Source organism: Pagrus major, chromosome 12, assembly GCF_040436345.1.
Source record: "Pagrus major chromosome 12, Pma_NU_1.0".
NCBI classification, from domain to species: domain Eukaryota; kingdom Metazoa; phylum Chordata; class Actinopteri; order Spariformes; family Sparidae; genus Pagrus; species Pagrus major.
Window position 1 is genome coordinate 27,501,309 of NC_133226.1, and position 16,673 is coordinate 27,517,981.

Consider the following 16,673-nt stretch of genomic DNA (forward strand, 5'->3'; position numbering starts at 1 on the left):
GTGAAGTCACAGTGTCAAGTCTGTTTGAGTTGCAAAATGCGTAGTTTCATTTGTGCAGCCGAGGCGCCAGAATTAAATATTAATTATACATGTTTTTTGTGCCTAAACCGAACCAGACCTCAACCACAGCATCGTCACAACGTAAAACAGAATTATTCAAATAATAACGGCCATTTAATGCAGCGTGAAATGATGTGTGAACGCTGACGACGGTTTGTTAAACATGTCGGAGGACATTTCAAAATAATTCACACTAAAATAAACACGACTCTGTTTGCGGTCACGCTCGTGGCACCGTGAAGCTGTGCTCCAGCGTAACAGTGCTTTGAGCTGAATGCTAATGATAGCACACTAACATGCTCGCAATGCTAACACACCGATGTTTAGCAGGTATAATGTCTGCTTCTAAACACCGAGTACAGGCGAGGCTGTTGGGAAAGTCTTTAGTTTTGCAGGTCATAAACCAAAGTGTTCACGACTTTAACTGGCAATACACAAGTATTTTGTTTTAACGCGTCATTATGAAGTAAATGGCCGTTGAATACTGAAATCATCGGCGTTAGACTGGTTCCCAATGAACCTCGTGTTTGCCATCTTACTTTGTCTGCCACCAGATAAGAAAGGAAAACATTTTTGAACTTCGTAGAAAGCCAGACCAGCTGTTCCCCTCTGCTTCGAGTCTTTATGTGAAGCTAAGCTAATAGCTTGCTGCCGGCGTAATCGGTTTGTCCAACTCAGTAGCATCATGTTATTATAATTATCATTCTATTTTCAATTGGATTTAGCTTTTCACATCTTGCTAAACGTTTTTTGAAAGCTTGTGGATGTAGACGACACAGAGCACGACCATCAGATATCACGGGCAAAAGTGTCGCTATAGTTCAAGTGAGACGACCACAGGACACGACAAAGTGTCACAGGCATAAATAAGATTCAAATCAAATCAATCTTTGGGGATTGTGAATATATGCTAATCCATCCGAAGTTGTGTCACTACAAGACAAAAATATCAACCTCATGGTACTACAGGAAGAGTCAGTAGGATTCATCCTCTGGGGATCGTGAATAGAAACACAAGTTTCTTTTCAATCCATCAAAATGTTGTTGAGTTACTTCATCACACATCAACATCTCTGCAGCCACGCCGGGAATAAAGGCTAAAGAGCCTGAGTACACAACTCATGTTCAAAGTGTCCACTCAGCCTTTCTCTTATCACAGCAGGAAACGCCTTTCTACACCGCCACTGACAGGAAACAATCTACATATCTATGGACATGCCGTGAGTAGAGCACCGCGTCGCCATGGAGAGTGTTTGTTTAGAGCTGGATGAGGGTTTTACGGAGAGGAGAGCTTCTACAACCGGTGAGGAGGACTCTCTTCAACTCTCAAATAAGCAGCTTGTTTTTTGGGTTCCCAGCGTTTCCAGCCCACACGTCTCTCGCCTCATGTGACCCAACAGCAAAGCAATTTTAAAACAAAGGCAGTGCTTATAATCTGAGAGGATCTGTTTGAATGAAAAGCCCCCGCAGCTACTGAGGGGGAATGCAGGAGATGATTGGTCACAGAGGACCTCAAATACTACACTTTGGTGTCTAATAACAGCTCTGTTAGGTTAGCTGCAGCCAACGGGTACTTTATGGATTAATCGATTAGTTGTTCGGTCTATAAAATGTCAGAAAATGCCGATTAGTGCGTCGTCCTTAAATGTCTTGTTTTATCCACAACCTGATGATTTCAGTTTACTGTCACAGACGAGGAAAACACCAGAAAGTATTCATATTTAACAAGCTGACATCAGAGAAATTGAGAAAGAGATTCATTTAATTTAATCGACCGATCGTTGCAGCTCCAAACCACATGGCAGAAGTCTCCTCATGAGGTCTGTGACAACCACGTCAATAAATCAAATCCAGTCTTGTTCTTATTGTAATTCAACAGTAATAACAGCAGTCAGAAACAAAGAAGTTCATAGTCAGGTTTTCCACAGTAAAGAAGACAGTCTATCCAAACACCTCTGCACATCTGCTCAGCACCCTGACGCTCTTTGATGCTTGTGATTCAGACCGAAACATAATATTTAGATCCTATAACATCAGCGAGAAACAGCCGTTCACACGAGCAGTCACCTCGGTGGGCTGAAAGTGAGATCAATGCAGGAAAAGAAAAAAGAAGATAAGACAACAGTCCAACCTGTCTCCATCGGTCCGTGGGTAATCCAGCTCTCCTGGAGATGTGGCTTCTCTGCCCTGACTCACACACTTTAATGCCTCTCTCTCTCTCAGACTCCGACTCCCGGACCCTCCCCACGTCCCTCCTCCCCGGACCGCCACGTCTCCCCTGATTGGCCAGGCCGACCCTGGAGCCACACTTCTTGAGAGAGTCCACATGGTGGCCATATTTCAGTGCTGAATCTGGGTTAAAATAACAAAGAGCTGGAGCTGCAGAGGGTCTCAGTTTCTCTCACCTCCTCGCTCTGTTTTCATTTCTCTCTGCACACTTTTAATCAGCCAAGGCCGACTTCTTATTATCAGCCTAAATGCTTTTTCACCTCCCCAACAAAAAACAAGTTAAGTATGCTTCTGTGAATACGGACAGTTGTTGGATAAACCTCTGGTAGACTTGTAAGTGGATTAGTTTGGTTCTTAATTGGACTAAATTAGTCTTCGTTTTAGTTCATGCAAGTGCTCTTCAAAGTATTCTGTACATTAAGTGCATGCTACCTTACTGCAAAGTGCAAAACAGCTATATGAACATGCACTGCTTAAGGACACTTCTGAGGTAGTTGTACCAAACTTGAATGGCGCCTACTCTTCACTCTTCACTTTTCATGTGTTTTGCCATCAAAATCAAAAAGTTTTTCCACAAAACAATGTTTCCTCCAGTAGACGTTCAGATATTTTAAGTTCAGTTAAAACAGACTCTGGTAAAAGTACTGATTCACCTTCTTTACTCCAGTAAAAGTAATAGAGTACAGGCTCTGAAATGCACTCAAAGTATTAAGTATCCCTCTGAAGGACATTTCTACAATAAAAATAATCCATAATTCTCCTCAAATACATCAAACTAAAGTAACAAGCCTGTTTTGAAAATGTGAGGAGGAGAAAGTTCAGATATTTGTGTTCAGATGTAGAGAGGAGAAGTCACAGAGATACTCAAGTACAGTACAGATACCTGAAACATGTACTCAAGTACAGTTATGAAGTATTTGTACTTCATTACTGCCCACCTCCATATCTGTAATAATCATTACGATCTCATGAGGCTCATACGCAACAGAAACATTCACCACTTCAGTAAATAGCACGAACCTTAAATATGACTTAACAACAGGATTGGGTTGACTAACTGTAAATATAATCTGATGTGTTTAACAACAAGACAAGTCATTGTCCCAAAATCAATATCAACTTTTTAATGAATAAATGATAGTCGACGTGTCGGCGACTACAGTTAAGGTAGATTTGCGGGTACACTGGCAGTAAAGGGCCACAGGTGGAGGACACGGCCTCTGAACAAACTGAGCTAAACTTACTTGACGTTCACACGTCATTTCACGCTGCATTAAAGGTTACTTGAGGTTAGAGCTGTAAAACCTGCACACTCAAAGACATAAAGCTCGTTGTCTTAAACCCAATACATGACCCTCATCACACGCAGATCCTGTATCATCCTCCCTCATTCAACAAGTATCTGTCTGATCAGATAGCTGCCTGGATGCCCGGGTTAACTGCCTGACGGAGCAGCTGGTTCACTGTCTGACTAATGGATTACCTTTCTGGCTGATGGGAGCAAAGTGTCCCAGGATTGCTTACAGCAGCACTGGGGTGCATTGAGCCAACGGTGCAGTCAGCCACAGCGTTTGTCTGACTTTTGTGTTTCGCTCACACAGAGGAGACAAATTAGTTCCATATGAAGACGGAAAAAGGGGCCGACTCAAACAGGAAGAGGAGCCGATAGGCCGAGGCAGCGTGGAAAAGCCTGAGGAAGAGGCCTTTCTTATCAGTCTGAATGGAAGTTCAGCCATAACAGTTCAAAAATAGGTCCTTCCAGCGCACATGCACATATCCTGAGACTAATAAAACGTCTCCTTTGACCCGTTCCCAATAAATCCCGGTGACTCATCCTCACCCTGTGGTTGTGAATCGGATGGGAAGAGGTTAATGAGCCATTTTAAAGCCACAGTCTCCCCAAAATGTCTAGAATATCACAAAAATGCCTTTTCTCAGCAAAACAACAACTAGCGGATCGCTAACTCCCATCCCCCCGTCGAAACTATTGTTGTGCCTGTCAGTCTTTCTTTTCTTCTCAAACATTCACAGTTTACAACTCATAATTCTTTAAACAATGGGTCTTTGATTTCAGCCTGAAGTAGGCAAACGTAGATTTTATATTTCCAGCCACAACCAAGATATTGCTTGTCCGCTAGCTGTTTGCTTCTGGTAACAACGACACTTTCTGTTTCTATTCTCAGCGCTGACTGAGCGGACCTCGTTCTCACAGATCATGTTTTTGATTCAGAGATACAGATCAGACCGACACTGACTACATATCGTCTTACAGACTAATGGAAAGCCAGCAGTGCTGCCTGTAAGATGCTGCAGGAGATTTCTGTTGGCAGCCTCGGGAGCTCGGACGCAGCGCAGGCCTTCACATCAAAGACCGGAGGATCAGACGAGACAGCGGAGGAAGATCCTCAGCAGTCGTAACTGCAGCAGCACGTCCACACACATGTACACATGCCAGGCTGCATCATCATTCATACAGGTTCGACAGAGCGCTCGGTACAGTCTGGCTGCTGGCGTGATGGCGTAATTCATCTTTTCTTGTCAGACTCGGATCACTCGTATCTGGAGCTGAAGAAGGTGGATAAGTGTGAAGCAAAGCAGGGTGGAAACCTGACAACAGTCAGATAACAGAAAGCCACTGGATGGAAGACATGAATAAAAGGCAAAACATGTTTTTGGCATTTTTGCTTGAAAAATGATCAAAATAGTTGCTGATAGATATTTTTGTCAACACTCTTCTCAGTGGATTGAAGTGGGCCTCGTTGGGAAAAAAAGGTGATGTCATCAATTTCATTCAATTTCATATTTATCATGATTTCAGATTTGGTTGTTGTTTTTTTATTCACAAATACTCAGAGTTGCACTAATCACGCTGCCCCCAAGTGGCCAGAGAAATCAATTAATACTGCTCCAGGGGCTTCAAAGATATAATAAGTAAGAAATCAGTATTAAAATGTCCAAAAATGACTCGACCTTGGTCTATATGTTGTTGAGTTGTGTTCTTACATTATCCCAAATCTTTCCAACAAAGTTCAAACCACAGAAATCCACAAGTTTCCTCAAGGTAATGGTTTCATTTGGTTGTCTGTTGCTATAACTTCCCGGCGAGTCAGGAAGGAAATCGGCAAACAAGACAGATTTTCATCAGCGACGGTGGTTGTTTAATGATGTGTTCACCACCAGCGAAGCAAGTTTGACCGCAGGATCATTTGTTTTTATTCGCCCCGAACAGTCGGATTACTTTACTGTTCATCAGGTGAAGCTCTGACTAAACTCAGCACTCAGCAGAGACTCTGGTTCTGGTTCTGGTTCTCTGTCTCCTCTCTGTAACGTTACGTTCATGAAGTAAAGTCCATTTCCCCTCCAGCTCCAGTCAGCAGTCAACATTACAGAACAGAAACACCTGACGATGGAGGTCACCTCCGGATCACTGCTGCAGTCAGGCTGATAAACAGGAGTGAAGATAAATCCACTTTTTAATCCCAAAAGTTAAAAAGTAATCTCTGAGCTCTCCTCCCGTCAGTAAACGTCTCCGGATCAGAGCAGAATCTGATGAGACTCTGGGTGTTTATTCCTCCACAAGGTCTGGCTCTTCCCTCCAAGACAACACTCGGCAAACGTCTTTTGTTTTGTTTTGATGGAGAGACCCCGAGAGGCAGAAATTACACATTTTGCATTGAAGATAGTTTATTTTAAATGCTATATCTTCCTGTCTTGTTTCAAATGTACATCAAAGAGTACGTACAAATGGGAAAGGGCGTATACAGTGCTGACAGGCTGCAGGCTTTCAGGACTTTATATACTTTTCTTGATAACGTAAAACGAAGTTGACAAAACACAAACAGCATGTTTCTGTGCCTCTGCACCTGTGACCTGAACATTCAGGTGTGCCAAAGCCAGAGTTTGATAAAGCCGTCTGAGTCAGGAAGGAACCGATTTCATTCTACAGAAACCAAATGCTTGATTTTGGCTCGTGTTGTGATTCTCAGACAGGCCTCAGATATCTCAATGAGGCTTTTATCTCCACGTGTTTCCAATCTGAGCTGCGCCTGCAACGTGTTACGTCACTCCACCATCCAGCCACCCCAAAGAGGCTACGCAGGGTTCACTTTTAAAAGCCGCCGTGGAAAGAGATGGAAGCCGCGGACGGACAGATGGAACATTTGGCTCTGACGAGAGCTCATGGAGTTTCCAGTTGAGGCAAATAATAATGACAGCTCAGTGTGTGGTGGGATCAGATGTGGATTACAAACTCTCTAGAGTGCAAAACAAATGTCTTGACCAGGAGACGTAGCATATGGATGTAAACAGTATACCCTAAATATGTCAGTCATTTCACATCACCCAACAAAAAGCTCCGTCCCAACGCAGTCTGAAAGTAGATCTGCAGTGACACACGGATGTTGGGGAGTCTTCACTGCTTTACATTTGCCTCTCAGTGCAATCAGAGAAGCCTGAGCTCAGTTTGAATCCCACAGAGGGAGCAGCTACGACCATCTGGCCACTTCAAGGCCCATCAACAGGCACATGGAGGCAGATGTTTAACATCTAACTCGCAGCCTGGGTAGGGCTGGGTGTCTTTGGACATTTTCTGATACTTGTACCCAAGTTTCTGTACCAAAATATTACTTTTTTTAAATACCTTATTTCACTTCATCTTAACAGCCAAAGTTCTCTTGTTTTAAATGTTGTCCAACCAATTCTCATTCTGTTACAGGGGGAAAAAACACTCTGGCTGTTTGTATTTCTTTAAACTAATCACAGTCGTCTTGGGCAGTGCTAAATCCAAAATGCAGCAACAATTGACTTGGTGAGAACTTGCTCTGCACGTGGGGAGGCGAGCTATCCCTCTAAAAGAAAAAATCAGAGCTGCTAACATGCTTAGGTTGATCCTGTTAGCAGCCGGGTTAGAGTTAGCGATGGGGATTTTGAAAAGGCTCACACAATATGGACAAATAATGGACAAAATGGAAGTCAAGCAGGTCAAATAATGTGAAATCAGAGACTGTTGTGCCCACAGAGACCAGTCTCCACCACATCTTTACAGAGACCTGTCACCATCACATCTTTACAGAGACCTGTCTCCATCACGTCTTTACACAGACCTGTCACCATCACATCTTTACAGAGACCTGTCTCCATCACGTCTTTACAGAGACCTGTCTCCATCGCGTCTTTACAGAGACCTGTCTCCACCACATCTTTACACAGACCTGTCTCCATCACATCTTTACAGAGACCTGTCTCCACCACGTCTTTACAGAGACCTGTCTCCATCACGTCTTAACAGAGACCTGTCTCCACCACGTCTTTACAGACACCTGTCTCCACCACGTCTTTACAGAGACCTGTCTCCACCACGTCTTTACAGAGACCTGTCTCCATCACGTCTTTACAGAGACCTGTCTCCATCACATCTTTACACAGACCTGTCTCCATCACATCTTTACAGAGACCTGTCTCCATCACATCTTTACACAGACCTGTCTCCATCACATCTTTACACAGACCTGTCTCCATCACATCTTTACACAGACCTGTCTCCATCACGTCTTTACAGAGACCTGTCTCCACCACGTCTTTACACAGACCTCAGATGTCTTGTTTTGTCAACAACCCAAGGATATTCAGTTTAATGTCATAGAGGAGGGGAAAAAAGAAACTTTTTTTTCTTTTAAACAATTACTCAAACAGATTAATCGATTATCAAAATAGTTGGCTTTTAATAGTTGACAACTAATCAATTAATCGTTGCAACTTGACACATTCATGTCAGCGCTATGAAAGTATTAAGTTTGGATGTCCAGCTTTAGTTCTACCTTGTACCATCTCCTTGATTTTAACATAAACGTTGAAGGTGTTTAAAGTGGATTATATTTCATTGTTAGGTTGCATAAAATATTTTCTGCTTCAACATCCTCAACATCTTATTCATATATTTGACACTGATCCACTTATTTTATACGACAGCTGAGGTCAAGAGACAGAAACATTTCCCCAGCGAGCCCACATCAGATCATTTTTATCTGTTATCCTCTTGTCAGCAGCGGCTGTAGTTCAGCATAGTGTGGGAGAGTTATCATCTCTGCGGCGTATCTGCTAATTTATGAACTTTCTCTGGAGTACAGCTGGAGCGTAAACACACAGATGTGTTGAAGGTGAGGAAATCCCAACACTGAGCTCCGGGGGAAGTGAGACGGGAGCGTGGGAAAGAGAGAGGGAGGGAGAAGGAATAATGGTGCAGAGCCGTGAGTGTTGAACCGATCCCACAGCTGGCGGTCAGCGGGGAGTACACCTGCGAGAGGTGTGGAGCTGACAGGCAGTGTTGTCGACTTATAACACCTCCGACTGAGAGGAGAAGTTGGAGGAACTGTGGAGAAACAAGCAGTCTGAGGGGAAAAAGAAAACAACCTCACCAATCCCCAGAGTGTTTTTTAGTCTAAATACATCCAGAGAACATAATGAAAACACAGCGTAGCGGTGCACACATGAACACATGTGGACCTGTAGACACCTCTATTTGATCCCAGTGTGAGCGGTCAACTGTTCCCCCTGGAAACATCTGTTTATACGCTGGGACTGACGGTGTGTCGGTCTGGTTTGGGGGCTGAGGTGGAGTCACAGTCTTCAGCTGAGGACGAAGGCGGAGGTCAACAATCCCTCATCTTCTCATATTGACCATAACAGCCCTCGCATGGCGGGCCCACGCCACGAGGGTTAAGAGGGTGATGGAAAACAAAGACCATCTGACACATCACAGTCGGGCCTCAAAGTGGGTGGCCGACAGACGGGGAGGGTCTCACCGGACAGCCATCTTGTGAAAAGATTGTTCTCTGCTGTTTGCCACAAAACAGGTTTTTGTTTCTCCCTGGTCTGACTCTGTCTGTGTGGCATCTGTGAGGATTAAAGAGCCAAAAACACTGAGATAACATCCATCACAAAGGCACGGTGATGTCAGAGAGCGATAACAACAGAGCAACAATCAGCGCCGTTTGTTGTGTGCAAACATCGAACCCTCCAGGCTTCTTAACTCCAGTGGAACAATTCTTCCTCTTTAAATGCATATTTAACTAAAGTAGTGCATTACAGAAGGTTTGTTACCCATCTGGGAAGTCATCCTCAAAAACAGTTTGTGAGAGGGTAATACTTGGCAGGTGATTGGATGAACCATCACAGGCTGACTTCAACCAATCAGATCAACTCTCAATCAAATTCTTCACAAGGAAACGCATCATCAGGTAGCAAAGGCTGCAGACTGTTACTCTGTTAGAGACAGAGCTGCATAATTAGTCTATTAATCGATTACTTCTGCCAACCCGTTCCCGTTAGTCCCGGGTTGGACTAAAGAAGACATCTGAAGAGGTCACTTCACTTTTACAGACTTAACCAGGCCCGCCAAAAAATGTAAGTAAAATATAATTATGAAAAATGCTGTTTGATTTTGACGAAAAATGGACTAAATATAAATTATTTTTCATAAACTGAGCATGGCAGGCTCAGTCACACAGGGATCCTCGTATCATCTTGTTAACAAACATTAACGCTGCGCTTGATTTATTAACTTAAAGTCTGAATATCAGCTTCCAGTTATTCTACATTTGCAGGTTTTTGAATTGTTTGACTACAAATTATTTTTGTTATCTTTCTTCACACATTTAATGTGTAAGAACAAAAAACTGGTGAAACTGACTGTAAAGAAATTAACAGCTACATTCTTCACACCTATTTCCTCTGACTGTTGATGGACCGAGGAGCCCCGAGGAGCCCCGAGGAGCCCCAGCCCCTCTCCTCAGTTTCCCACTGCTGCAGAGCTGCAGAGTCTGGAGCCCTCAGGCTGAACACTGTCTCCATTATGCTTAACCATTTCCAGCCCCACCTCAGCCCTGCAAACAGCCCCGGGGACCATAAACACAGGGGGTCACGGGAGGAAAGTCCATCCACTTCAGATCCCCGTGCTCCTGTTTCCAGGCCAGACTCAGGAAATCAGTGCCTGTGCTGAGCTGGTGGTATTTGACCGTCTTCTCTGGGGGGTTAAGAGCATTGTTCTCACTGTGTTTTGTGCTCAGTTTAATCCCAACTTCCCTGTGGCTCCGACACAAACTCCCCTGCAAACTGAGACCTGGCTGGTTGTTTTATCCAAACGCCCCCGGGGGCAGAGCTGTTGTCGGGCACTCTGAGCTAAAACCTGATACCCTGCTCAGAATCAAAAGTAAGCATGTCTGAGGAACGCTGGCACCGGACCCTCTCCAGTTTCAGATAATAAAACTATCGAGTGATATCATCCCCGCTGTCACGGCTGCTGGCAAACCACATTAATGGCATGTGTAGGAGGAAGGAGACAAGGGATGGAGACAAATGAGGGGAGAAGCCAACTGAAAAGGAGACGCTGAGGACACGAAGAAGAGGTGGGAGGCTGAGAAATGAAGAAGCGTGCTGCTATTGTCGGGCTGGTTTCGGGGGAGTAAAGTGAGAAGTGCTTTCACTTCAGAACAAAGAGACGAGTGTTGAAGAGTCAAAGAAGAAAAACTCACAAAAAACGGTCAATATCAGATTAGATCTGAAGACTGGAGACCAGCGCAGCATCCTGCAGACACAACAGGAAGAAGGTCTGACTCAGAGCCGACATGGCAGGAAAAATAAAACCTGTCATGTTTCATATTGCAGGAAGAAATTAGCTGAGAGGAGATTATATAACAACAGATGAAAAACAAAAACATATGAGGTTTTTTTATTCAAATTCATGCAACCAGACTGAACACGGGTCCAAGTAGTCAAGATAACTGTGTTTGTACGCCATTCATAAGCAGTCTGTCAGGTCGAGCAGAGACACACCTTTTTTTAAATTGTTCCCACTGAGCACCAGCGTCACTGGAGAGCGCTTCAAGTAGAAAATCTCAACTTTTTCAGAAAAAGGCTCTGGTGACGTCACCGTGGCTCTTTTCTTTCTCCTGGCCGAGGCGATAACATTCAATGTGTTTTTCATCACCCACATCCTCCTCGCTCTGATGTCCCGATGTCAAATAAAAAACAAGCAGATAGTAGACCTCAGAGGATCAGTGTCCATCATTCAGCGGTTGTCAAGAGATTGTTGTGGTCACGGACCTTTAGCCTGTCTGTTAGCCGAGCCTGCTGAGCTTCATGGAACAGAATCAACTAGAAGATGAGTCAGACCAACTGAAGTCAGCCTGGATTTAACTCGCTGTATGGAAACATGTTGGAAGTTTATAGATTTTATTCAGAAATGAAGCCTCATTATCAGCCTGTTTCTATTATTCTGTCCGGTCCGGAGGACAAAGTGAGATAACAGGAAGTGGAGCGGTATCATGAGGTCACCCTATTTTAGGAGCAAAGTGACAAACGCTTCTTCTGTTTATTATGTTAGCGGGGGCTTTCCACTTTGAAATGACCTTCACAGGTGGTCCCGCTCATTATCTCTCAGCCCGCGTTGTTTTTCCTCCATATTGGAAAAACACGCTCACCCCCGACTTCCTCCCCGACTTCATTCAGATAAATATACCGTCAGCGCGGCAGACAATCAAACTACAGCGTGAACTTGAAACTGTTGAAGATCATTTAGAGAAAGATGATTCACAGCGTAGTAAAGTGGAAAACACACTCAGCTTCCAGTTAATGAGGAACAAGTCATCAGAACTGCAAATTAAACCAAAAACTCTAAAACATCTTAAATAAAAACTGAACATTGTCACAGTTGTAAAGGATTCAGTTTTTGCTTTTTGTTGATCATTACCTCCAAAGACGGAAAAACAACTCTTTAGCTAACTTTTCCCAACTAACGAGACACATGACGCCTGCGACAAGAGGCTGCAAATGTACACTAGGGCTGCAACTAATGATTATTCTAATTAAACCAAACAACTAACCGAATAATCAAGAAAATAACTGACAGATTAATCGACGATGAAAGTACTCATCAGTTGCAGGCCTGATGTGAGTCAGTCAGATTTGGTTGACATAGAAATAGGAAGAAGTTGCTCACGGTAAGAAGCCGACTGAGAAGAGAAAAGGTTTCCAAGTGGTGTTAGATAACACCTGCCAGGAACAATAGGGGCCTTGGGAACGGCTTGTGTTTCCACTGGTAGCAGACAGGTGCCAGGAACCCCAATAATATCATAACAAGAAAAGCAGGAAACCACATTTCTGTTTGTTTGGTTAGTCTGCACAACTCACAAGGGCCTCCTGAGGAAAAGGATCTATTCTGGACCGAACAGTACCGATGAAATTAAAAGACAAACCTCCTGTGTGGAATCTCGTGACAAATCTTCAGTTGAATCCAAATGATGTCAGAGTCGTCTCTGAACCTGTAGAGACAGCAGAAACAAAAGCAGCGATGAGTCCAAAGCACAAAACCACACCGTCTCCAGAGAGCTGCAGCTCACTCGTAGTTGGCTCTGCGACCGAATGAGCATCTTTTTCTCTTTTTTGCTCGTTTGGTATTTTCCATCTAAACCTGAGACAGAGGAGCAGAAACACCTGGAGAAAACCTTTAAACTGTTTCACATGTTCATAAAAACAGAAAGAAGAAGGAGAAACGCTGATGTCTGCGTCCCTCGCCTGACGTTACGATGGTCCCTGTGGACGAGTTGCATAATGTGCAGCACAACAAAACACACTGTTTGTGTGTTATATAAGTCGACCAAGTCACCGAGTGGGATCAGTCATGAGCTCCGTGTGAAGAAAGGTGCTGTGAGTTACCACGAATACCACATCCTCATTTTAACTCTGATCAACACAGACGAACTGATATTCAATACGAGTTGGTTCATAATAATTTTACAGCATCATTTCTACAAAACGTGTCACATCACGTTCACGTAACATGTTTATGTGACTTCGCGTTGGGAGGTGGAGGTGATGGTGGTGTGACAGCTGATGGCTGCCAGGCCAGAGACCACTGTTCAAGACACCGTTTTTAACATTCATAACCGCTGGATATTTTTCAAGAGGAGCCACAGAGTTTTAAGATGTTTGAGCCTGAAGCCACTGGATATTTGAATGAGGGACTGTGGTGTTTTTACATTTTTTCAGCGTGAAGCCACTGGATGGTTTTAGTGAGCGAGCACAGCATTTCAACATGTGTAAACATGAAACCACTGGATATTTTTAACTAGACCTCAGGACATTTCCAGCTGTGTTTGTGGCGACAGAATCAGGTGTTTTAAGCTGAAACATGATCTTTTCTCACCCTAACCAACTGGTTTTATAATTGTAAATTTGACACATAAAGAAATGTGAAGTTTCAACATGTCCGTGGTTTGTAAAAACATTAATAGCCAACTTGTATTCTGGTGATTGGGTTGCATATAAAGCTTCAAACTAAATAAGCTAAAAGGAGAGTACATATTGGACACATTGTGAATATCTGAGACTAGTTTACGCCTGGACCAGCTGATCTCTCTCTTCTGTCTGACAGCGAGTTGACACATTCAGTAAAGCCCCTGAAGGACGTACACAGACCTGAATAAAGAGTTTGGAGAGGCTGGTGACAGTTTCAACATCACTGAAGCTTTAAAAAGACGGCTCAGTCAACTGTTGTTGACCTAACAGCCATCTGTAGTTCTTAAAGCTAAGCTAATCCTCCTCAGAGCTAACAGGCAGAGCTTCAGCTGATAGGAACATACTTATCAGAAGTGAATGATCTTCTTCCCCGTGGTATTGAATATCAATATTTTTTATTCCAGCGTCGTAACAACACAGATCCTCTGGATGATTAATGGGCTGATCTTTGCTCAGCAGCTCGCCACAACAATTTCATGACGTGATAAAATGCCAGTGTTTTGTTTACGGCTTCCCCCTCAAGTGGTCAAACAATCAATCAGTGCCACTTTAATCTTGAATTTCATTAAAAGTGTAATGATTTCTTCTGACGTCAGTGGAGGCGATCGGCCCCTTTAATAACAGTAAACAGCAGCACTATTACAAATACTTTATCCAACTCATCACAGTGTCTGTGAGGCAGGAAAGCAACACTCCCTTTAGAGCTAATCAGAGAGCGACTGATCAAACAGTTTCATGTTACTCTCTTCACACTAACGGCACACATACGTCAGGATGTAGATAATTAACTAATGGCCGACTCTCGTCCCTTTTACTCGGCTCTGTCGAGGCTTTTTAATGGATTCTGTCCGGAGAGAGCAGCACTCAGCTCAGTTAACTGTCAGCTCAATAGTCACAACGTTAACAGGATTGCAGAGCTTTCAACTAACTGCTGTGGGAGAAACGGAGCAGATGAGACGATGATACCGGGCTGATGTATCTCAAGAGGAAGTTACAGGTGGAGTTTGTGCTGATAGACGGGTGACGTGACAGTGAAGGACACGGTGTCTGTGGCTGACAATGCTCTGAATCGATCAATGGACTCGGAGTGATCGCAAGAGTGTCCTCAGGAGGTCAACAACAGTCCTCTTTCCAGTACCTGCTGCTGGTTTAGGTTCCCGACAAATCCCTTATCGAATCTACACACAGCAACAACACACACCTCGCTCCACCTGAAACACCCACAATCCAAACACTGACGTCAGGTGTGGACACAACGGCCTCCAGGTCTGTCGAAACACCAGCTTTGTTTTTGTGTAAAGTGAAACTCTGATAAGGAAATGTAAGATAATCAAATAAGGTGAAATCAAGGTTTATGAACAGTGGAAAAACAAGCAGCATTTTGCCACAAAAACTCTGGAATAATGTTGAAACAACACACAGCAGCTTCACTGGGATCACCACACTAATAAACAGCATACCAGCCACTCTGAATCGATGCTCTTTCAGCGAATGAAACAGTCATAACTTCGTATTTTTGGAGGATTAAGACCTGACAGATATCACAATCTTTCACACCTCACTCATTTTCTCACGCTGTGATCTGCTGAAAACAGGAACCTCAATTTTACACATAAATTCCATGAAATTCATTAAAAACAGAGATAAGAGCAGGAACAACCAGGCTGTAACATGTGAATGAACAACAGCAGTACAGTCCGTCCTCACACTGACGCTCTTGAGTTTCGTCCTCTGCAGTGTAAAAAATTCTTGTCGGACATTTTTTCCAATTACAGAAGTGGATACACAAATTGAGGGGATTTTCCCTAAGCGGCACAATCCAGCCCGTGCAGGCGTGAAACTCGGGAAACCTCCTGGTTAAGACGGTGTGAGAAGCTGCTGTTTGGGGCTGAGCTGTTGAACCCTTCCACAGCTGGGGGCAGGTTATTATGTGGGACTGGGGGATGTCTGCTGCCCCACCACAAAAGGCTCTTTCTTAAAGTATTTAAGGGCTTTGGGAACAGGAGAGCTGGAAGGGGAAGTATGTGGGTTGTCAACTGTTCAACGTTTGGGAACTACACTTATTAGCTTTCATATTCATCCATCTAGACTGTTTTGGTGTGAGCTGTAGAGATCTCTGTCTTCTCTTTAATATAACTGAACTAGATGGTGTTGTGGTGCTCAAAGCGCCAACAAAAATACATTTGAATAACTCGACAGCAACGTCTCTGTCCAGAAATCTTGACCCGGTTATTAAAAGTAATCTGCAGAGGTTGCTGTGAGCAGTTTCATGGAGGAACTACTTTCTTTTCATATCATCGCGCAAAAGGAAACGTGCATCTACTCGTAGACGAGAGGTCGAGTTTGAAGCAAACATTAATAGCTCCTGTAGCTTCAGGTGTTACAGACACATGAGGGTGATATCGGTCCTCTAATCTCAGCAAAAAAACTTTCCCAATATCTCAGAGTATGTTCAGTGAAAGTGTAAATCAAAGGTCGGTTCTCTGGAGGCTGTGACACACGGAGCACTAACATTTACATCTGGCAGCAAGGAAAGACAAAACGAATCGTCCTCCTCTGCCGTCTGCATCTGTTTAACATTCAACATTCATTCCTCTCTCCTCTTCTTCTCTTCTCGGGCAGTAATGAGAGGCATGTGAGGCCGAGCAGAGAGACGCTCTCATTAAAATAACCAGCTCAGGAGCTCCGACCCTCCGGCTAACACACACACACACACACACACACACACACACACACACACACACACACACACACACACACACACACACACACAGGTGTTAGCAGGCAGCTCCATCCACCAACTCTCTGCAACACTAATCACTGATGCTTCAACTAACTGTTCAACAAGCGATTCAGAGTCCTGAGCAAACATCTAAAGAGCAGTGAGAGGCACAAAAAACAGATCGTCTCCTGACCTCACCTGTCTGATCCGAGAGGTCAAACACAACATGTTAAAGTGATTTACAGATGTGGATCACGAGGGAACATCTGTCTCTGGAGCGCACAGAAACACAATACATACTGTACTAAACGTGTAAATAAGACTGTAAGTGAATGAGCATCGCAGCTGCTGTCTGATACAATACAAAACA

At 43.8% G+C, this 16,673-nt stretch overlaps 1 protein-coding gene across 2 annotated transcripts in view; it reads right to left on the minus strand.

Moving 5' to 3' along the window:
- LOC141006021 (LHFPL tetraspan subfamily member 2a protein) overlaps positions 1–16,673 on the minus strand; it is a 39,646-nt gene that overhangs the window by 11,863 nt on the left and 11,110 nt on the right. The window contains exon 2 of one of the 2 annotated variants that reach the window (XM_073478103.1): positions 12,540–12,605. The exons of the other annotated variant lie outside the window; for it this stretch is intronic. The gene's annotated coding sequence lies outside the window, so the exon portion shown is untranslated. The remainder of the gene's footprint in view (positions 1–12,539; positions 12,606–16,673) is intronic. 2 annotated transcript variants of the gene reach the window in all.